Genomic DNA, 24,937 nt, shown 5'->3' with positions numbered 1-24,937 from the left:
AATACTGCTCAATACCTTTACTGAGATTGAGTAACATGTAAAATAAACTTGCATGTCTCAAACTATAAGGAAATAAGAAAAACTTTGAGGTTTCTGGATTCGCTGACACTTGTTTTGTAAAAACAGTGACAGTAAGCAATTTTAGGCTCACTGCCCTGTGACTTTCTAGTTCTGTGATAAAATTTACCTTGTGTCGATGTACATTCTACCTTTATCTGACTCAACAACTTATATCTTCAGTACAGCTCATAAACACACACAGCCTTAAGATGGATGAGCACTCTAAAACTCCAGTCAGGTGACCTGTTCCCTCTTTATTATAAACGGCACTGGCTACAGTGCCACAGGAGTCCACAAGATGGAGCTATATATAAATTACACAATATTATACTTCTCCCTCCTTAATGAAGAAGTAATCATAGCAACTAATCATCATACATAACTTGCATGGTTATACATAAGAAAGGATATGGACTTATTTTGCTATATTTACAAATCAAGCTTAACCATTTGTTTTCTGTTTCAAAGAGGATGTCTTCGCTCTCGAACAGAACCTTCCAAATATGGTGTTGAATTTAAACTCATTCGAGACTGATCCTGAGGAAAGTTTTCCTCCAAGGGATGTCCTTGATTTCAATTTGAACTCTCTCTAACTTCAGACTGTTTGTTTGCCTGATTCGGACTCAGACTTAAATTCTGACTTTCTCTTGGATACAAGTACAGAACGTAGGATATGATACTGGTGTATCAAGACTATCTGATGAGTCAGAAATAATTGAATCACTCCCACCTGCTTTCACATCTGTAGGTAAAATATGATCAATGTGGACAAACCTAACCTGTCCATTATCAAACATTTTGACCAAATATGTGCGAGGACCACATATCTTCACCACTCTTCCTGGTAACCACTTTCACCATTTATGGTGATGGTTCTTCACTCTCACCTTCTGATTTAATTTTACATTTTTCTCTTTTACTCTACCTCTATCATGATTCTCTTTCTGTCCTAATCGTTTCTCTGTTACGGCCTGTGCCAAGTTTGGTTTTAACAAATAGAATCTGGTTCGTGGCTGTCATTTGAGAAACAACTCTGCTGGTGTTCTACCAATAGTTGTATGAGCAGTGTTACGATACGTAATTAAAAAATTAGCTAATTTGTGGTCCAATGACAACTGTCGTTTCTTTGAATTTGGATCCAACATCTGTTTGATGAGGGCACGTTTTACAATTTGTACTGTGCGCTCTGCTGCACCATTTGAAGCAGGGTGGCACGGTGGAACCTTGGTATGTTTCACACCATGTTTGCTCGTGAAATGTGCAAACTCTTCTGAGCGAAATTGTGGCCCATATCAGAAACAATTTCTTCTGGGAGGCCAAATGACAAAAATAATCTTCGTAAAATATCTAATGTTTAAATGTTGTTATTTTTCACATTGGAAACACCTCGACCCATTTCAAATGGCTATCAATCACAATGAACAATTGTTACCCTTCTAGCTCAGCAAAATTGATATGTAGCCTTTCCACACCCTGGGAGGCCATTTCCATGGCTGTAATGATACTGATGGTGGTTTCTTGCTTAGCGATTGACATGCCATACACTGACTGACAATATATCTTTATCTAGACCTGGCCACCATAAGTAACTGCATGCAAAATTCTTGATCAAGCAAATTCCCAGGTGCTGGTCATGGAGGTCTCCTAATAATTTGGACTTGAATTTATTTGGTCTAACCACTCTTGCACCCGATATGATACATAGAAACATAGAAACATAGAAAATAGGTGCAACCCTTCGAGCCTGCACCACCATTCAGTATGATCATGGCTGATCATGCACTTCAATACCCCATTCCTGCTTTCTCGCCATACCCCTTGATCCCTTTAGCCGTAAGGGCCACATCTAACTCCCTTTTGAATATATTGAACGAACTGTCCTCAACAATTTTCTGTGGTAGAGAATTCCACAGGTTCACAATTCTCTGAGTGATACAATCTTTATCAACTGATAATTCATTCCTACGAATTGGATGAATATCTTTGTTTGTTACCTGGTTTGGCCAGCCATTTGCAATATAATCATACACCTTTGACATCACTGGGTCACGGTTGGTTGCTCGACCATCTCTTCAGCTGTGACTGGCAGTTCATCAATGTATGAAAAATAGAATACTTCTTCCCTATCGGGTGTAACTTGTGATGGGGAAGGCAATCTAGACATTGCATCAGCATTACTGTGATCAGCTGATCATCTGTATTCAATATCATATGTATATGCTGACAAAATCAAAGCCCATCTCTGCATTCGGGCTGCAGCTAATGTTGGAACTGGGGACTTTGAATGGAGGATTGCTGTCAGGTGCTTATGGTCCGTAATGATGATAAGCTTATGACCATACAAGTATTTGTGGAACTTCTTGACCCCAAAAATTAATGCCAAAGCTTCCCTTTCGATTTGCGCATAATTACGCTCGCTGACACTGAGAGTGCGTGAAGCAAAAGCAATTGGTCTCTCCTCCCCATGTAAGGACTATAAACATTGAATCCCCAAGGATCTGGACATTGCTTTTTAATCCCCAAGGATTTGCGTTTAATATTTTTCTCACCGCAGAAAAAAAGCTGGAAGCTGTTTGGATGGGAGGGGCCCGGGTGCTGCTCCATGTTGGACTTAGAATGATGGGCAGGGGTCCTGGGAAGACAATGGCCAAACTAAGGCAATTCATCGCAGGTGAAGAGCAGATGGACTGTGTTTTATTAAGCAAAGTGAACTCGTCAAGTGAACTGGTCAGTGATCGAGTCACTACCTGGATGAGATACCAGAACAATAGAAAGCCATTAAGCACAGACTGCTCGGAAGCGAAACCCATCACTGGAAAAACAGGAAACCTTGAAACAAAGTAAGAAAACTTTATTGGGCTAAAAGCAGAAGATACACTCACAGGAAGCTCTCGAAACAAACTTTATTCAGCCTGAAGGGACGGACAGTATTGGGATATAAAAGAGGCCATGTGGGTTACAGCTCTCTCTCTTGCCTTGCTGCTTTGCCTCTACAAGAATCCAATCCTCCGTATGGGACGGATAGAAGAGACACCTTTTCATCGGAAGAAGCAGCGAGTATGCCAGTGAATCGGTGAGCATCATTTCTGCACACAAATCTTTTAAGATCATAGCCACGGTGTGAGGAGGTATCGTGTGTTCTCCCAACCAAATTCTATGGGGTTTTCAGGGGAGGTGTTTTAGACGTGGGTACTTCACATTAGGGGCCTGTTTAGACAGGCCAGACTGTGTATTGTACTGCATTTGTTTGTTTTACACACCAGAGTGTGTGTGGTTTTACTGGATGCAGGTATGGGCGTTAACTTTAATAAAAGCATTGCCGATACTCCGACCAAGGTACCCGTCCCTGACTCATTCATCTGTTCAGCACAGTAATTCCAGCATTAGAACTATTGTAAAGTAGGGGAGCTACGAAAACACCGAAGGGAAACTACTTACACTCACTATGTAGTACATGAGGGATCACTGTCCCAACTCCATACGGAGAGGCATCACATGCTAGCTTGATCTCCTTAGATACATCATAGTGATCTAACATGGTGCTTTCTATCAATTTGCATTTACACTCCTTGACTGCTGTATTACATTCTTCTGGCCACTTCCAATTGGCCTTTTATTTTCAATAGTTTATTCAGTGGATGTAATACTGCAGCCAAATTTTTAGGAACTTCTCATAATAGTTCAAAAGACCCAAAAATGATCGAAGTTCAGTGACATTCCTGGAAGTGTGTGCATTTCTGATTGCATCCAGCTTTCCCTTGGTTGGATGTAAACCATCTTTGTCTACACTGTACCCTAAGTACTCCACTGAGTTTTGAAATAACTCACACTTGCGAGCAGACACTCCTACTCTGTGCTTCTCTAGCCGGTTGAGGACTTCATTCAATATGTTATTATGAATTTGCCTATTTCGTGCTGAAATTAGTATGTCATCTAAATAACATACTACCCCTTCAATACCTTGCAAAATCTGGTTCATCACCCCTTGGAATATGGCAGGGGTGGAAGATGCTCCAAATGGTAGCCTATTAAATTGATATAGGCCTAGTTGAGTATTTATAGTCATGACTTGGACTCCTCCTCTAGTTCAAGTTGTAAGTAGGCATTTGTAAGATCCAATTTTGAGAAGATCTGACCACCTGTCAGTGTTGTGAACAAATCTTCTACATTTGGCAATATATTGGGGACATTACCCTCTAGAACCGGGTTTACGGTTACTTTATAATCACCACACAATCTGACCTTACCATCGGACTTAGGTACAACAACAATAGGTATAGCCCAATTACATAGATCTAACTTAGAAATAATGTTCTCAGTCTCTAGTTTTTTGAGTTCTTGCTCAACTTTCTCCTTGAGTGCATATGGTACGGGACGTGGCTTGCAGTAAACCAATCCAGCGTCTTTCTCTACCCTGACACTCGCCTTGAAGCCTTGGATGGGACTGCCTGTTTCACAGAACACCTTCGGATAATTCTTGATGACATCATCCTTTGATGCAAATCACGATCCAACATGAAAAATCTCACTCCAATCCAGCTTCAGTGATCCCAACCAATTTCTTCCTAGTAAGGCAGGCTTGTCGCCTGCCACTACTAATAGAGGCAAGATCTGAAATTGATCCTTGGATCTCCCCTGTATGGTGATACAACCTACCACAGGAATGTTCTCTCCCGAGTAGCCTCGCAGCTCTTTCTTGGATTTCTTCAATGGGAAATCACGCAGTTTGTCGAGGTACAGCGACTTCAGTACTGTAGTGTCTCTGCACCTTGTTACAAACTCACACGAGGCATGGATATATCAGACACGGTCACTCTGTGACCTTCACTTTATTTCCAGGACTCAAGAGTCTTGATCCTGGGTGGGACCTCCCCTTTTATACCTGGAAGCCCAGGTGAGGAGCTCACTCCCTGTGGTCAGGGTGTGCATTACAAGGGTACAGGTACAGTATGCATGAGTTACAGTTACATACTTATAGTCTTTGCAAGATGGTGAAATACATGAATCACCTCCCCCCTTAGGTCTTTTAGTTTCAGAGGTTAAGTCTATCAGGTGGTCGGCGCTCTCTCGTGGAGCACCGCAGTTGTGGCTCTGGTGGCTGAGCCTCAGCACGTGTCTTTGTCACTTGAGGTGATTCCGGCCTGACTGGGCTGGCCGCAGGGACTGTGCATGCTGAGGGCTGTTTTTGTTGCTCGTGCGCTGACAGTGGTGTGGGTGCTATCTCATCATGCTCTTCTTCCCTTCCTCCATGTCTGCACTGAACCTTGTCTTTACTTGGTCCAAGTGTTTGCGGCATATCTGCCAATTGTTTAGTCTGACCACCATGATCCTGTTTCCTTCTTTATCAATTACGGTGCCCTCAAGCCATTTGGGTCCCAAAGCATGATTAAGAATAAATACCGGTCATCTATTTCTATACACCTCCCCCTTGAGCCTCGATCATGGAGCTTGGTTTGGGACTGGCACTTGCCCTCAACACTGTCTGCCAGGACTAGGTGAATAAGGGACAGCCGCATCTTGAGCGTGCGTTTCATGAGGAGTTCTGCTGGCAGGACTCCTGTGAGCGAGTGCGGCTGGGACCTGTAGGCCAGCAGGAGGTGCGATAGGCAGTACTGAAGGGAGGGTCCTTGGATGCATAGCATGCCCTGCTTTATGACTTGGACCATCTGTTCCGCCTGGCCATTGGAGGCCGGCTTGAACGGCGCTGTCCGGACGTGCTTGATCCCATTACCCAACATAAACTCCTGGAATTCATGGCTGGTAAAACACGGGCCATTATCGCTGACCAGGATGTCCAGCAAGCCATGGGTTGAGAAAACCGTACGCAGACTCTCCACAGTGATGGATGTCGTGCACGAGTTCAATATGATACACTCGATCCATTTCGAGTATGCATCGACAACGATCAGGAACATTTTTCCCATGAACGGGTCCGCATAGTCCACGTGAATACGTGACCATGGCCTGGTGGGCCAGGGCTATGGGCTGAGTGGGGCCTCACTGGGGGCATTGCCCAGCTCGGCACACGTCGTGCACCTGCGAACCCAATGTTCCAGGTCTGAGTCAATCCCCGGCCACCACACGTGTGACCGGGCAATGGCCTTCATTAACACGATGCAAGGGTGCTTGCTGTGGAGTTCCCTGATGAACGCTTCCCTTCCTTTCTGGGGCATGACTACCTGGCTGCCCCATAACAGGCAGTCGGCTTGGACGGATAGTTCATCCATCTGTCTCTGAAACGGCCTGACTTCCTCGGGGCAGAGCGTCGAGATGGTCATGGCCGTTGATGCTTTTGACACTGCGGGCTCCCCCATCACACTATGTGCGGGCGCCCAATCCCCAGTCAGGACACATTTCTTTATCATGGATAGGAGGGTTTCCCTGTTGGTCTACAGTTTGATCTGGCAGGCTGTGATGGAGGAGCCCGCAGTGTCAAAAGCCTCAACGGCCATGACCATCTCGGCGCTCTGTTCCGACGCCCCCTCGGTGGTGGCCAGTGGGAGCCTGCTGAGCGTGTCAGTGCAATTTTCGGTGCCTGGCCGGTGCCGTATGGTGTAGTCATATGCTGCCAGCGTGAGGGCCCATCACTGAATGCGAGCTGACGCATTAGCGTTGACAGCCTTGCTGTTGGACAACAGGGATGTTAACGGCTTGTGGTCCATCTCTAGCTCGAACCGTCTACCGAAAAGGTACTGGTGCATCTTTTTCACACCGTACACACACGCGAGTGCTTCCTTCTCGACCATGCCGTATCCATGCTCTGCCTGGGAGAGCGACCTAGAGGCGTAAGCCACCGGTTGGAGTCAGCCGTCATCATTACCCTGCTGCAAAACACACCCAACCCCGTAGGCTGACGCATCTCATGTTAAAACCAGTTTTTTACAGGGGTCATACAAAGTCAACAGTTTGTTGGAACTCAGCAGGTTCCTCGCCTTATTGAAAGCCCGTTCTTGATAATCCCCCCAAGACCATTCACAACCTTTACGGATTATGTGTAATGGCACCAACAATGTGCTTAAGTTCGGCATGAAGTTCCCAAAATAGTTCAAGAGTCCCAGGAATGATCGCAACTCCGACGTGTTGCCGGGCCTGGGCGCCCGGCGAATCGCCTCAGTTTTTGATTCAGTGGGCTGGATCCCGTCTGTGGCAACCCTCCTGCCCAGGAACTCAACCTCTGGGGCCAAAAACACGCACTTGGCCTTCTTCAGCCACAGGCCTACCCGTTCCAATTGGCGGAGCACCTCCTCCAGGTTGCGGAGGTGTTCCTCAGTGTCTCGATCGTTATAAGGATGTCATGTTGGAACACGATCGTTCCAGGGATGGACTTGAGCAAGCTTTCCATGTTTCGCTGAAAGATAGCCACTGCCGAACGAATGCCAAATGGGCACTTATTGTAAACAAATAATCCTTTGTGTGTCGTGATGGTGATCAGAAACTTGGATTCTTCAGCCAGTTCCTGAGTCATATAGCTCGGTGCAGTCCAGCTTCATGAACAGCTTACCACCTGCCGGCATGGCAAAAATGTCCTCCGCTCTCGGGAGCGGGTATTGGTCTTGCAGCGACACTCAGTTGATGGTGGCTTTGTAGTCACCACAAATCCTGACTGAGCCATCTGCTTTGAGGACGGGAACAATGGGACTTGCCCAGTTGCTGAATTCAACGGGCGTAATTATGCCCTCTCTGAGCAGCCTGTCCAGTTCACTTTCAATTTTTTCACGCATCACGTACGGCACCACTCTGGCTTTGTGGTGCACTGATCTGGCGTCCGGAGTGATGTGCATCTCTACTTTGGTGCCCTTGAACGTTCCGACACCGGGTTGAAAGAGTGACTCGAATTTTTGCAATACCTGCGAGCATGAACTTCGCTCCACGGATGAAATAGCGTGCACATCCCCCCATTTCCAATTCATCTCAGCTAGCCAACTCCTCCCCAAGAGCGCGGGGCCATTTCCCGGAACAATCCAGAGTGGCAGCCGGTTCTGTGATCCATTATGTGTTACCACCAAGTTTGTACTGCCCAGCACTGGGATGATCTCTTTGGTGTACGTACGTAGCTGCGTCTCAATGCGTTCCAATTTGGGCCTGCTAGCTCTGTGTGGCCATAGTCTCTCAAATTGTTGGGCGTTCATGAGGGACTGGCTAGCTCCAGTATCCAGCTCCATGTGCACCGGGATGCCATTCAGTAAGACTTTCATCATCATGGGTGGCGTTTTGGTGTATGAGCTGTGGACGCCGGCCACATGAACTCTCTGAACTTCAGCATCCATGGTTGTTCCCCAGACCTCATCCTGCATTTCAGACCCCTCGTCTGGTGTCGAATTGCCCTTGCCTGCCTGCCTGGATCGTGTCGAATTGCCCTTGCCTACCTGTGGAGTTCTGCGTCATTTTTATAACATTGATTCCCTGGTTCAACGCAACTTTAAAACCAGGGCTGTGTGTGTAGATTTGCTTGGTCTCCTCTTCTCCCGCCATAAAGGTCTGCGCTATCAACACCGCCCCTTCTAAAGTCAAATCCTTAGTCTTTATGAGCTTCGTGAAAATGCCGGCATGATTAATGCCCTCGATGAAAAAGTCCCTTAACATCTCCCCCCTGCAGGCATCGGAGAACTTACAGAGACTGGCCAAATGCCGCAGTTCCGCCACGAAGTCCGAGACGTTTTAACCCTCCCGACGCCGGTGAGAGTAGAACTGGTGCCAGGCTATCTGTACGCTACTTGCCGGCTTGAGATGCTCACTGAAAAGCTGGCTGAGCTCTTCGAAGGACATGTCCGCTGGCTTTTGGGGTGCGGCAGTTGGCGAGAGGTGGGATCAGCATCGGAGCGGCCTATAAAAGGTGTACTTGTGCAGCTACAGCGAGAGAGAAAGCAAAAAAGAAGTAGAAAGGAATCAAAAGGTGACGTCACAGCCAATGGGGTAAGTGATTGGCTGGTGATTGGTGAGTAGCTTTTCTTTTTCTTTTTATATCAGTAAGTAAACTGTAACATTGTTATTACCAATTTAAGGGTATCTAAGTGTTAAGGCATGGCAGGAGAGATCGGTCACGTGATATGCTCCTCCTGTGTCATGTGGGAACTCAGGGACGCTTCCGGTGTCCCTGACGACTACATGTGTAAGAAGTGTATTCGCCTCCATCTCCTGATGGACCGCGTTGCGGAATTGGAGCTGAGGGTGGATTCACTCTGGAGCATCCACGATGCTGAGAATGACATAAGTGGCACGTGTAGTGAGTTGGTCTTACCGCATGAGAAGGATCCACAGCCAGCTAGGGAATGGAAGACCAGCAGGAAGAGTAATACAAAGAAGGTAGTGCAGTGGTCCCATCTGATCATCCCCCTGCAAAACAGATACACTGTTTTGAGTGTTGTTGAGGGAGATGACTCATTAGGGGAGAGCAACAGCAGCCAAGTTCATGGCACCATGGCTGGCTCTGTTGTACAGGAGGGCATAAAAAAGAGTGGGAGAGCGATAGTGATAGGGGATTCAATCATAAGGGGAATAGATAGGTGTTTCTGCGGCTGCAATCGAGACTCCAGGATGGTATGTTGCCTCCCTGGTGCAAGGGTCAAGGATGTCTCCGAGCGAGTGCAGGACATTCTGAAATGGGAGGGAGAACAGCCAGTTGTCGTGGTGCACATTGGTAACAACGACATAGGTAAAAAAAGGGATAAGGTCCTACGAGACGAATTTAAGGAGCTAGGAGTTAAATTAAAAAGTAGGACCTCAAAAGTAGTCATCTCGGGATTGCTACCAGTGCCACGTGCTAGTCAGAGTAGGAATTGCAGGATAGCACAGATGAATACGTGGCTTGAGCAGTGGTGCAGCAGGGAGGGATTCAAATTCGTGGGGCATTGGAACAGGTTCTGGGGGAGGTGGGACCAGTACAAACCGGACGGTCTGCACTTGGGCAGGAACGGAACCAATGTCCTAGGGGGAGTGTTTGCTAGTGCTGTTGGTGAGGAGTTAAACTAATATGGCAGGGGGATGGGAACCAATACAGGGAGACAGAGGGAAACAAAAAGGAGACAAAAACAAAAGACAGAAAAGAGATGAGTAAAAGTGGAGGGCAAAGAAACCAAAGGCAAGAAACAAAAAGGGCCACTGAATATAAAAGGGCTGCAGGAGGGGTAAAAACTAAAAATCATGGTTTAAAAACTAGGATGAAAACACTCTACCTAAATGCACGCAGCATTAGAAATAAAGTAAATGAATTGACGGCACAAATCATTACAAATGGTTATGATTTGGTGGCCATTACAGAGACATGGTTGCAAGGTGGCCAGGACTGGGAATTAAATGTACAGGGGTATCTGACGATTCAGAAAGATAGGCAGGAAGGGAAGGGAGGTGGGGTAACTCTGTTAATAAGGGATGATATCAGGGCAGTTGTGAGGGATGATATTGGCTCCAATGAACAAAATGTTGAATCATTGTGGGTGGAGATTAGAGATAGTAAGGGGAAAAAGTCACTGGTCGGCGTAGTTTATAGGCCCCCAAATAATAACTTCATGGTGGGGCGGGCAATAATCAAGGGAATAATGGAGGCATGTGAAAAAGGAACGGCAGTCGTTATGGGGGATTTTAAGCTACATATCGATTGGTCAAATCAAATCGCAGGGGGTAGCCTGGAGGAGGAATTCATAGAATGCATACGGGATTGTTTCTTAGAACAGTATGTAACAGAGCCTACAAGGGAGCAAGCCATTTTGGATCTGGTCCTGTGTAACAAGACAGGAAAAATAAACGATCTCCTCGTAAAAGATCCTCTCAGAATGAGTGATCACAATATGGTTGAATTTGTAATACAGATTGAGGATGAGGAATTTGTGTCAGAAACGAGCGTACTATGCTTAAACAAAGGGGACTACAGTGGGATGAGGGCAGAGTTGGCTAAAGTAGACTGGAAACAAGGACTAAATGGTGGCACAATTGAGGAACAGTGGAGGACTTTTAAGGAGCTCTTTCAAAATGCGCAATAAAAATATATTCCAGTGAAAAAGAAGGGCGGCAAGAGAAGAGATAACCAGCCGTGGATAACCAAGGAAATAAAGGAAAGTATCAAATCAAAGACCAATGCGTATAAGGTGGCCAAGGTTAGTGGGAAACTAGAGGATTGGGAAGATTTTAAGCAACAGCAAAGAATGACTAAAAAAGCAATAAAGAAAGGGAAGATAGATTACGAAGGTAAACTTGCGCAAAACATAAAAACAGATAGTAAAAGCTTTTACAGATATATAAAACGGAAAAGAGTGACTAAAGTAAATGTTGGTCCCTTAGAAGATGAAAAGGGGGATTTAATAATGGGAAATGTGGAAATGGCTGAGACCTTAAACAATTATTTTGCTTCCGTCTTCACAGTGGAAGACACAAAAACCATGCCAAAAATTGCTGGTCATAGGAATGTGGGAAGGGAGGTCCTTGAGATGATCACTATCACTAGGGAGGTAGTTCTGGACAGACTAATGGGATTGAAGGTAGACAAGTCCCCTGGTCCTGATGAAATGCATCCCAGGGTATTAAAAGAGATGGCGGATGTTATAGCAGATGCATTCATTATAATCTACCAAAATTCTCTGGACTCTGGGGAGGTACCAGCGGATTGGAGAGCAGCTAATATAACGCCTCTGTTTAAAAAAAGGGGCAGGCAAAAGGCAGGTAACTATAGGCCGGTTAGTTTAACATCTGTAGTGGGGAAAATGCTTGAAACTATCATTAAGGAAGAAATAGTGGGACATCTGGATAGGAATAGTGCAATCAAGCAGACGCAGCATGGATTCATGAAAGGGAAATCATGTTTAACTAACTTACTGGAATTCTTTGAGGATATAACGAGCATGGTGGATAGAGGTGTACCGATGGATGTGGTGTATTTAGATTTCCAAAAGGCATTCGATAAGGTGCCACACAAAAGGTTACTGCAGAAGATAAAGGTACGCGGAGTCAGAGGAAATGTATTAGCATGGATAGAGAATTGGCTGGCGAACAGAAAGCAGAGAGTCGGGATAAATGGGTCCTTTTCCGGTTGTAAATCAGTGGTTAGTGGTGTGCCACAGGGATCAATGCTGGGACCACAACTGTTTACAATATACATAGATGACCTAGAGGAGGGGACAGAGTGTAGTGCAACAAAATTTGCAGATGACACAAAGATTAGTGGGAAAGCGGGTTGTGTAGAGGACTCAGAGAGGCTACATGGAGATTTGGATAGGTTAAGCGAATGGGCTAAGGTTTGGCAGATGGAATACAATGTCGGAAAGTGTGAGGTCATCCACCTTGGAAAAAAAACCAGTAAAAGGGAATATTATTTGAATGGGGAGAAATTACAACATGCTGTGGTGCAGAGGGACTTGGGAGTCCTTGTGCATGAATCCCAAAAAGTTAGTTTGCAGGTGCAGCAGGTAATCAGGAAGGCAAATGGAATGTTGGCCTTCATTGCAAAAGGGATGGAGTACAAAAGCAGGGAGGTGTTGCTGCAACTGTATAAGGTATTGGTACGGCCGCACCTGGAGTACTGCGTGCAGTTTTGGTCACCTTACTTAAGGAAGGATATACTAGCTTTGGAATGGGTACAGAGACGATTCACTGGGCTGATTCGAGAAATGAGGGGGTTACCTTATGATGATAGATTGAGTAGACTGGGTCTTTACTCCTTGGAGTTCAGAAGGATGAGGGGTGATCTTATAGAAACATTTAAAATCATGAAAGGGATAGACAAGATAGAGGCAGAGAGGTTGTTTCCATTGGTGGGGGAGACTAGAACTAGGGGGCACAGCCTCAAAATATGGAGGAGCCAATTTAAAACCGAGTTGAGAAAGAATTTCTTCTCCCAGAGGGTTGTGAATCTGTGGAATTCTCTGCCCAAGGAAGCAGTTGAGGCTGGCTCATTGAATGTTTTCAAGTCAAAGATAGATTGATTTTTAAGCAATAAGGGAATTAAGGGTTATGGGGAGAGGGCAGGTAAGTGGAGCTGAGTCCACGACCAGATCAGCCATGATCTTATTGAATGGCAGAGCAGGCTCGAGGGGCTAGATGGCCTACTCCTGTTCCTAATTCCTCTGTTCCTATGTTCCTATGTTCATTAGCGCATACGTCTGTGGACCACAGCTGGTCAATAGATGCGCCCTCCGCTTGTCAGCCTCTGCCTCTTCCAGCCAGTCCTTTGTGACAAAGCTCTGCTGGAATCTTTCCACAAGGTCGACACAGCCCTCACCCACACAGTAGCGTTCCTCTGTGCCACCGGTGGCCATCCTCATGGTTCGGTGATTCCCGATTCTCGTCGCCAGATAAAGTGCCTCTGCACCTTGTTACAATCTCACACGAGGCATAGATATATCAGACACGGTCACTCTGTAACCTTCACTTTATTTCCAGGACTCAAGAGTCTTGATCCTGGGTGAGACCTCTCCTTTTATACCTGGAAGCCAAGGTGAGGAGCTCACTCCCTGTGGTCAGGGTGTGCATTACAAGGGTACAGGTACAGTATGCATGAGTTACAGTTGCATACTTATAGTCATTGCAAGATGGTGAAATACATGATAAGTACTACACTCACGGCTGCACCAGTGTCGATTCCATGAATATCTTGGTTCCTGCAACATCTATGTGAATTATGATACTTTTTGAATCGCTGTTAGTTAACCTCGTGCTCCTGATGATGTGTAGCTCTAAAACCTCCTCGTCCTGTTGTTTTTCTTCCCTGCTATGTGGTCTCTGGGGATTTCTACTTATAGCTTTGAAAGCTGGTTTACCCTTCAATCGGCATGCCTTCGCAAGATGCCCAGCTTTCCTGCAGACAAAACATTCTGCCTTCACAGATGAACAACTTTGAGTAATGTGTTGTCCCAGGCACCAATAGCAGGACTTCAATGCTCTGTTACCATTTTCAGTTTCTGAGATCTTGGGGCCCAACTGCTTTTTACTTTTAACCTGCAGGCGATTCATCTCAGTTGTCTGATGACTGGAAATAGTATGAAATTCTTGGGAATATTGGTCGGCCATGTCCATTGACATAGCTGTCAAGCTAAATCAAAAGTCACGTTAGGAGTTGTCAATAACTTTCTTCTGATCGCATCATTTTTCATCCCACAAACAAAGCGGTCACGCAATGCTTGGTCCTGAAAGTTTTCCGAAATTACAGTGAATAGGTAGCTTTTTTAATGCTACAATGTACTCACTGATTTATTTCTTCGGTTAACTGATCTCGTATTCCGAAACGATAACTTTCAGTAATTTCCAGAGACTCAGGACTGTAGTGCTGTTGCTTAAGAGATGTGTCTTTTGGCTTGACAGGCACAAGCAAATTTTAAGGGTGTCATACACCTCGCGACCTGCTTCAGTTAAGAAAATCGCCCATTGTCTTTCCAACACCACCTGGTTATGGTTTTCATCATTGGGGACTTTGATAATATTATTTGTGGTGAAAAACATTTCTAGCTGCTCCACATACACTCTGAAACTTTCACGGTCGTGTTGAAACTCCCCAAATGCCCTATTATTCCCATAGGTGTGGCCACCTGTACTCTGGCAGTTCAGACAAGTGTGCTTGGAATTTTCCTTGGATTTGTAGCTGTTAATCAAAACAGAGAAGCTCTCAAAGTCTCTCTGTCATTGGCTGAATTATCCACCAACAAAATTTGCAGCTTTTTTCCCCCGATTGTCCCATCTTCATCGCCATTGTTAATAACTTTGAGGTTTCTGGATTAGCTGACACTTGTTTTGTAAAAACAGTGACAGTAAGCATTTTTGGGCTCACTGCCCTGTGACTTTCTAATTCTGTGATAAAATTTACCTTGTGTCGATGTACATTCTATCTTTATCTGACTCGGCAGCCCTGATTTTAACCAAGTTTGGTAGGAGGAGGCGGGGGGTGGGGGGGCGGCGGGTGTGGCAAGATCCAACCTCCCCCCATTACACACTACCCAACCTTGGAAATGATAGGCCTGGACATTCCGTGTCACCTGCATGGCACCAGTCAGCTGCTTGCCTGAAGAGGATGGGAGTTTGAATTGCAGGAGGCTCACCGGCACTTGGCTGGGTCGCATAGAGGAGATTTTGGGAGGAAAACGGGGGAGCCTGGGGCATGGGAAGCCTAAACGTTTTTAATGAGATACAGAGGTGCATGTCTGCTCCTTCTTGCTCCACAAGCAAAGTATAAAAAATACCTGTTTAGACCTCTTTTCATCTCAGATGCACTTCCCACAATGGCTTCCTTGCTCTGGTCACAGTTAAAATGGCAGTCAAAGCCCTGTGACATCATCAGATCCCAGTCTGCATATCTAAAGAAGGACCTCAAAGATTTCAGGTGGATGTCCATGCTGCCCGATCAGGTTAACATTGAAGATTGCGGGATCGATACAAGACGTCGGTAGGTAAGTTATCCAGCTGATGCTCGTCCGTCTGGTATTCCGTGGGACGGATAAGGTTAAAATCGTCCCTATCATTTTTCACAGACTACTAAGCTTCCTGACTTCTTACAACACCACTGTGCGTATTCTTAATCACTTAGAAATGACATGACCTCACAAAGTGAATAAAGTATATAAACTGATGTTTTCAGACTCAACTAAAATAATTGCATGAGGATTGAATGCTTGCTCAGGTACCTTAAATTAAAAACTTAAAACAATGGGCTATGAATTCATTCATGTCTTAGTCAGAGGTCATACATGCAAAGCTTTAAATCAAAGGTAATGTCAAGAACAAGCTGTAACAGGATTTTGGTCATCGTACATAGGGAAGAACATAGGAACTTCAGAGTATGCCATTCAGCTCCTCGAGCTGGTTCTGCCATTCAATTGGATCATGGCTGATCTGTATCTTGACTCTATCTCCCCTCCTTTATTCTATAGCCCTTGATATCCTTGCCTAACAAAAATCTATCAATCTGTTTTGGAATTGTAGTTTCCATATTAAAGAGTTTTATCCTTTGTATTGGCTTATTTACTTCATTAAAGGTTTTATTGAACTATTTAGCAACAGTTTAGGGCACAGAACTAATTGAAATGATTATGATGATTGTGGAAGATTTGTACAAATGTGTGTAATGACTCCAGTGACCTTTCTATCTTTCTCATCATGAATAAACAGGAGCATGTGTCTTCAACAATCAACTGGAATGTCTCCATTCGATACCCATCAACGACAACACATTAAACGTATGACTGCCATGTAGAAAAGGCTCGAGAGAACCAACAATCAGTTTAAAAATTGTGCTTATAATCTGTACAATGCTTTACAGAACATGGCCCTCATTGTAGTTAAAGTTTAAAAGCTTGAGTTCCAAGTTTGAGGCACAACATTTGCAATCTGAAGACTACAAGAGGATGAGCAAGACAGTTTTACGAATGCTAAATGTTTTAATCTGTGCATGTTTTATGCTGGAAGTCAATTTCACCTAGTGGCAATAATATGATCTAACATTATGACCATTTTATAGGAATACTGAAAGGGGAGAACTTCAGAGGACTTATACTTTGAATATTAACAGACACCTAATTGTTTTATTCTGCTTTACAATTTTGCTTTCTAACTCCTCGGCACTTATCTCTTCCCCTCAGTTCCTTTATTTATCAGACATAAAAGGCATTAAACAAATCAAACCTTTTCAGATTATTTTGATTAACCTCAGGTTTTTGCTCCCAAGTTATGAAGATTTTGATGTCTTCTCTAGGCATTGCCTTTGTACGTTCCTGGAAGAGTCAAGATTTCTGGGGATCTGTTTGGGAACAAATTAGCTCATCATGTAGGACGCGAAGAAATTAAAGGTTTGATCAGGAACTCTGCAGTAGTGTGTTCCAAAGTATTATAAATTTTACTGATCTCAGTGGATCCGTGGTGGGCGACATCGGTGGTGGATCCCAACTCCGCTGCTGGCTACAGCCCGCTGTCTGAAATGAATTTCGCTTGATGGGGCTTGTTAAGCCCGCCCAACATGTTTCCCGGCCAATTAGAGGAAACGGATCTGGTGACATCATTTGATGATGCGTCATCAGCCAGTTTCCTTAAAATGCCCAAGTAGCTACCATGGCCAAATTTATTTTGACATTTGTGCTGTCAGTGTTCTACAGTATTGAGGTGCTGCAAACACTGAAAATCATTACACAAAAGCACAGGGCTGCACCCAGGCACTCCCATGACTCCCTCTATATCCTTATGGAGGGAGTCACAGCACCCAGGGTGGAAGAGACCTCCCCATGAAATCAACACAGCCTGGTTGAACATTGCAGAGGAGAGCACAAGCAAGAATGTAGTCATGAAGTCCTGGGTGCAGTGCCGCAAAAGTTATAATGATCTCAATAGATCACGAAACGTTAGTACAAAGCCACACTCAATCTCATCCTGCTGTGCCTCTCATCACATCCCCGTCACTCTGCCTTCCTTACCCTACTCCCTTACTATTTATATTATCACATCTCCATCTCACTAGCCACCCCTCACACACGCCCTCATCCTAGTGCAATCATACCAACTAACTACACACAAGGGTAGGCACTTAGACATTTTATCCAATGTTCCAACTGTACAGGGTATTGGTGAGGCTGCACCTGGAGTACTGCGTGCAGTTCTGGTCACCTTACTTAAGGAAGAATATACTGGCTTTGGAGGGGGTACAGAGACAATTCACTAGGCTTATTCCAGAGATGAGGGGGTTACCTTATGATGATAGATTGAGTAGACTGGGTCTTTACTCGTTGGAGTTCAGAAGGATGAGGGGTGATCTTATAGAAACATTTAAAATCATGAAAGGGATAGACAAGATAGAGGCAGAGAGGTTGTTTCCACTGGTCGGGGAGACTAGAACTAGGGGGCACAGCCTCAAAATACGGGGGAGCCAATTTAAAACCGAGTTGAGAAGGAATTTCTTCTCCCAGAGGATTGTGAATCTGTGGAATTCTCTGCCCAAGGAAGCAGATGAGGCTAGCTCATTGAATGTATTCAAGTCACAGAGAGACAGATTTTTAACCAATAAGGGAATGAAGGGTTACGGGGAGAGGACGGGTAAGTGGAATTGAGTCCACGGCCAGATCAGCCATGATCTTATTGAATGGTGGAGCAGGCTCGAGGGGCTAGATGGCCTACTCCTGTTCATAATTCTTATGTTCTTAAGTTCTTATGTTCATGTAAAGTTTCTGTTAATGTGCTGTCCAATATTGAAACCTTTATTTTCAATACTTTGTGTTCTTGTACATATTTGTATTCACCTTTGGAAGTGGCTTAGTGAGTTACAGTGAATGGTGAGATGTAACAGTGACCCCTGCAATGGTGATGAGTGTGAAAGAAATGGCTAAGACATTGTAGGGATGCTTTATGGTGTTGGTGTGCGGTGGTTCCAATCTGGCGCATCATGTGGCAGCCGGCGTGTACAACATCAAGTGAAATAAATCTGGCCATGGTGAGGCCATCCCTGGCCTCCTGGGCAGCAATGTGATCGGGTGCTGAAGCCCTCTGTCCTGTGCAGCATCAGTTGATTGTGGAGAGGTTGGTGGTGTTGCTATTGGTGGTGCTGCTGGTATTGGGGCTGATCGTGGTCAAATTCTGAGGATTAATGTAAGAGAGTATAAAGGACACCCATGCTGATAGAATAGATGGCAGGTGAAGTAGAGATGGCAGAAGCAATCTGTCAATGGTGAGAGGTAATGAGGTCAGGCTGGATGGAGACTTGTGTAGAGACTTGCAGTTTGGTGAATCTGTTGTGGGAATGCAGTGAGGATGAGCTTATGGCTGAGGGATGATATCTCGGTAAGGTGGGAGCTTTTACTTTGCATTTGAACCTGTCAACTCAACAGCTGATTCAATGGCCACTGAACTCCCACCTCAGCTTGACAGACGTGCTCCACAACCAGCGTGGACCTCATGGACGAGCACGTAAAATCAAAAGGTGAGCTCAAATATATCCTTAATGATCTCTAAACAAGGTCAGAATTATTTGAATTGGGTCCCCTGCCGCTGCGTGTCGAGTCTGCTCAGCGCTGACAGACCCGACATTGGGAAAGGCACATGGCGGAGGGTTCCCAGCAGGGTCCTGACCTGCTGAGGGGCAATAAAAACACTTTCCTATCTGACCAGCCACCAATCGTGCCTGCTGACACCCCGGAAAATCTCGGCGAATGTATTTACAGCACAGACACAGGCCATTCGGCAAAACAGATCCATGTCAGTGTTTATGCTCCACATTAGCCTTTTCCCACCTTCTTCATCTAGCCCCATCAACTTATATTTCTATTCCTTTCTCCCTCATGTGCGTATCTTGTTTTTCCTTGAATGCATCTATGCTATTCGCCTCAACTACTCCTTGTAGTAGTGCGCTTCACATTCTAACCACTCTCTGGGTAAAGCAGTTTCTCCTGAATTCCCTATTGGATTTATTAGTGACTATCTTATATTTATGACCGCGAGTTCTGGTCTCACCATCAACTTGAAACATCTTCTCTATGTCTACCTTATCAAATCCTTTCATAATCTTGAAGACCTCTATCAGGTCACCCCTCAGCCTTCTCTTTTCCAGAGAAAAGAGCCCCAGCCTGTTCAATCTTTCTTGATAGGTATAACCTCTCAGTTCTGGTATCATTCTAGTAAATCATTTTTGTACCTTCTCCAGTGCCACTATATCTTTTGTATTATATGGAGACCAGAACTGATCACAATACTCCAAGTGTGGCCAACCAAGTTTCTACACAAGTTTAACATAACTTCTCTACTTTTCAATTCTATCTCTCTGGAAATTAACCCCAGTGCTTTGCTTGCTTTATTAATGCCCTTAGTAACCTGTACTGTTACTTTAATGATCTGTGCATCTGTAACCCCAAATCTCTCTGTTTCTCTACTTCACTTAGACACTTATTTTCCAAGGAATATGTGGCCTCTTTATTCTTCCTACCGATATGGATTACTTTACACTTATCTATATTGAAGATCAGTTGCCAATTACACACCCATTCTTAAAATTTATGTTTTAGATTGACGTTTGACTATCTCCAGCCATAGAGCTTTACTCTTTGCTTATGGATTTAGCCTTTCATCATTCTGGTGTGTAAATTCTTGGTACATTGAGTTTGGTCATTTGTGGGCTCAGGGAGCAGTAAAAGTCCCTTCTGTTTGCCCTCTACACTAGTAATGGTATGAATGTGTTCGGGCAAGTTAAGGGAATAGAATGAGAAAGATGTTGTCTGAAGCGGGGTCAGTCCATGTAGAAGTGTATATTTTAACGATTGAGGGAAAATATGCAACCCTTCTCCTGAGACCTTAACTCACATACAGCAATTTTCAGTCAGTTACCCGCTGATCAGTACAAGATTTATCAATCCGGATAGCTGTTCTCAGTTATAGGGAGAAATATGCAGAAAATAGAATGGGTCATCACCCAATCTCTTCAGAGATGTTTACATTAATATCTGTTAAATTTGTCGCCTCATAAGAGGACTATGTTCATCTTTTCATGTCAGGAAGGCGAGTAGTGGGTTTCACCCGATGTAGTGGTTTATGCCCGATACATTGAAGGATGCAACGTTAATCTTAGCCATTTAAGGTTATAACATTGAGATATATGGGGGTTTAATTTTACTGAACTTGCACATGTTCTTTGAATAGGTGGTTTGAGGGTTCTAAACAATGGATGGCCATCTATATATGACCATTACCTTTGATATCTAGAAATAAAAATAAAAACAGATATATGTCCTGTCGCATCGGCAGGACAGACCCACCCGACGTTGTGGTGGCGCAGTGGTATACAGCCCGAATGGCGAGGCCCCGGGAGTCCTCAACATTGACTCTGGATCCCATGAAGTCTCATGGCTTCAGGTCAAACATGGGCAAGGAAACCTCCTGCTGATTACCACATACCGCCCTCCCTCAGCTGATGAATCAGTACTCCTCCATGTTGAAAATCACTTGGGAGAAGCACTGAGGGTAGCAAAGGCACAGAATGTACTTTGAGTGGGGGGCTTCAATGTCCATCTCCAAGAGTGTCCCGGTAACATCACTATTGATCGAGCTGGACAAGTCCCGAAGGATATAGTTGCCAGACTGGACCTGCGACAGGTGGTGAGAGGACCAACACAAGGGGAAAACCTACTTGACCTCGTCCTCACCAATCTACCTATCATAGATGCATCTGTCCATGACAGCATTGGTAATAGTTCACACTGCACAGTCATTGTGGAGACGAAGTCCCGTCTTCACACTGAGGGCACCCGCCATCATGTTGTGTGGCACTACCATTGTGCTAAATAGGATAGATTCAGAACAGATCTAGGAGCTCAAAACTGGGCATCTATGAGGCGCTGCAGGCCATCAGCAGCAGCAGAATTGCATTCCACCACAATCTATAATCTCATGGCCCAGCATATCATTCACTCTACCATTACCATCAAACCAACCCTGGATTAATAAGGAGTGTAGAAGAGCATGCCAGGAGCAGCAATAGGCGTACCTAAAAATGAGGTACCAATCCAGGGAAGCTGCAACACAGGACTACATGCATGTTAAGCAGCGGAAGCAGCATGCTATATACACAGTTAAGTGATCCCACAATCAACAGATCAGATCAACGCTCTGCAGTCCTGTCACATAGAAATATAGAAACATAGAAAATAGGTGCAGGAGTAGGCCATTTGGCCCTTCAAGCCTGCACCACCATTCAATAAGATCATGGCTGATCATTCACCTCAGTACCCCTTTCCTGCTTTCTCTCCATACCCCTTGATCCCTTTAGCCGTAATCGCAATATCTAACTCCCTCTTAAATATATCTAACGAACTGGCATCAACAACTCTCTGCGGTAGAGAATTCCACAGGTTAACAGCTCTCTGAGTGAAGAAGTTTCTCCTCATCTCGGTCCTAAATGGCTTACATCATATCCTTAGACTGTGACCCCTGGTTCTGGACTCCCCCAACATCGGGAACATTCTTCCCGCATCTAACCTGTCCAGTCCCGTCAGAATCTTATATGTTTCGATGAGATCCCCTCTCATTCTTCTAAACTCCAGTGAATACAGGCCCAGTCGATCCAGTCTCTCCTCATATATCAGTCCTTCCAATCCGGGAATTAGTCTGGTGAACCTTTGCTGCACTCCCTCAATTGCAAGAACGTCCTTCCTCAGAATGGTGACCAAAGCTGAACACAATATTCCAGGTCTCACCAAGGCCCTGTACAACTGCAGTAAGACCTCCCTGCTCCTATACTCAAATCCCCTAGCTATGAAGGCAGCATGCCATTTGCCTTTTTCACTGCCTGCTGCATCTGCATGCCAACCTTCAATGACTGATGTACCATGACACCCAGGTCTCGTTGCGCCTCTCTTTTGCTTATCTGCTGCCATTCAAATAATATTCTGCAATCATGTTTTTGCCACCAAAGTTGATAACCTCCCATTTATCCACATTATACTGCATCTGCCATGCATTTACCCACTCACCTAACCTGTCCAAATCACCCTGCAGCCTCTTATCATCCTCCTCACAGCTCACGCCGTCACCCAGCTTAGTGTCATCTGCAAACTTGGAGATATTACACTCAATTCCTTCATCTAAATAATTGATGTATATTGTAAATAGCTGAGGTCCCAGCACTGAGCCCTGCGGCACCCCACTAGTCACTGCCTACCATTCTGAAAAGGACCCGTTTATCCCGACTCTCTGCTTCCTGTCTGCCAACCAGTTCTCTATCCACGTCAGTATATTACCCCCAATACCATGTGCTTTAATTTTTCACACCAATCTCTTGTGTGGGACCTTGTTAAAAGCCTTTTGAAAGTCCAATACACCACATCTACTGGTTCTCCCTTGTCCACTCTACTAGTTGCATTCTCAAAAAATTCCAGCAGATTTGTCAAGCATGATTTCCCTTTCATAAATCTATGCTGACTTGGACTGATCCTGTCACTGCTTTCCAAATGTGCTGCTATTTCAGCTTTAATAATTGATTCCAACATTTTCCGCACTACTGATGCCAGGCTAATTCCCTGTTTTCTCTTTCCCTCCTTTTTTAAAAAGTGGTGTTACATTAGCTACCCTCCAATCCATAGGAACTGATCCAGAGTCGATAGACTGTTGGGAAATGATGACCAATGCATCCACTATTTCTAGGGCCACTTCCTTAAGTACTCTGGGATGCAGACTATCAGGCCCTGGGGATTTATCGGCCTTCAATCCCATTAACTTCCCTAACACAACTTCCTGACTAATAAGGATTTCCTTCAGTTCCTCCTTCTCGCTAGACCCTCGGTCCCCTAGTAGATCCTGAGTGTTATTTGTGTCTTCCTTCGTGAAGACAGAACCAAAGTATTTGTTCAATTGGTCTGCCATTTCCTTGTTCCCCATTATAAATTCACCTGATTCTGACTGCAAGGGACTTACGTTTGTCATCACTAATCTTTTTCTCTTCACATATCAATAGAAGCTTTTGCAGTCAGTTTTTATGTTCCCTGCAAGCTTCCTCTCATACTCTATTTTCCCCTTCCTAATTAAACCCTTTGTCCTCCTCTGCTGAATTATAAAATTCTCCCAGTCCCCAGATTTGCTGCTTTTTCTGACCAATTTATATGCCTCTTCCTTGGATTTAACACTATCCCTAATTTCCCTTGTTAGCCACGGTTGAGCCACCTACCCCATTTTATTTTTACTCCAGACCGGGATATACAATTGTTGAAGTTCATCCATATGATCTTTAAATGTTTGCCATTGCCTATCCACTGTCAACCCTTCAAGTATCATTCGCCAGTCTATTCTAGCCAATTCACGTCTCATACCATCGAAGTTACCTTTCCTTAAGTTCAGGACCCTAGTCTCTGAATTAACTGTGTCACTCTCCATCTTAATAAAGAATTCTACCATATTATGGTCACTCTTCCCCAAGGGGTCTCACACAACAAGATTGCTAATTAGTCCTTTCTCGTTACACACCACCCAGTCTAGGATTCCGTATTGCTACCAGTTTGGTTAGCCCAATCTATATGTAGATTAAAGTTGCCCATGATAACTGCTGTAGCTTTATTGCACGCATTCTTAATTTCTTGTTTGATGCTGTCCCCAACCTCTCTACTACTGTTTGGTGGTCTGTACACAACTCCCACTAGTGTTATTTGCCCTTTGGTATTCCACAGCTCTATCCATACAGATTCCACATCATCCAAGCTAATGTCCTTTCTTACTGTTGCGTTAATTTCCTCTTTAACCAGCCACGCTACTTCACCTCCTTTTCCTTTCTGTCTATTCTTCTTGAATGTTGAATACTCCTGGATGTTGAGTTCCCAGCCTTGTTCACCCTGGAGCCATGTCTCCGTAATCCCAATTATATCATATTCGTTAATAGCTGCCTGCGCAGTTAATTCATCCATCTTATTATGAATACTCCTCACATTGAGGCACAGAACCTTCAGGCTTGTCTTTTTAACATATTTTGTCCCTTTAGACTTTTGCTGCAATGTGGCCCTTTTTGATTTTTGCCTTGGGTTTTTCTGCCCTCCACTTTTACTTTTCTTCTTTCTATCTTTTGCTTCTGTCCCCATTTTACTTCCCTCTATCTCCCTGCATAGGTTCCCATCCCCCTGCTATTTTAGTTTAACCCCTCCCCAAACGCACTAGCAAAAACTCCCCCGAGGACATTGGTTCCAGTCCTGCCCAGGTGCAGACCGTCCAGTTTGTACTGGTCCCACCTCCCCCAGAACCGGTTCCACGGTCCCAGGAATTTGAATCCCTCCCTCCTGCACCACTCCTCAAGCCAGGTATTCATCTTAGCTGTCCTTCAATTCCTACTCTGACTAGCATGTGGCACTGGTAGCAATCCTGAGATTGCTACCTTTGAGGTCCTGCTTTTTAATTTAACTCCTAGCTCCCTAAATTCAGCTTGTAGCACCTCATCCCATTTTTTACCTATATAGTT

Source organism: Pristiophorus japonicus, chromosome 4 (assembly GCF_044704955.1).
Source record: "Pristiophorus japonicus isolate sPriJap1 chromosome 4, sPriJap1.hap1, whole genome shotgun sequence".
NCBI classification, from domain to species: Eukaryota; Metazoa; Chordata; class Chondrichthyes; family Pristiophoridae; genus Pristiophorus; species Pristiophorus japonicus.
The sequence above is the reverse complement of the archived record's forward strand: the minus strand, read 5'-3'. Positions refer to the sequence as shown.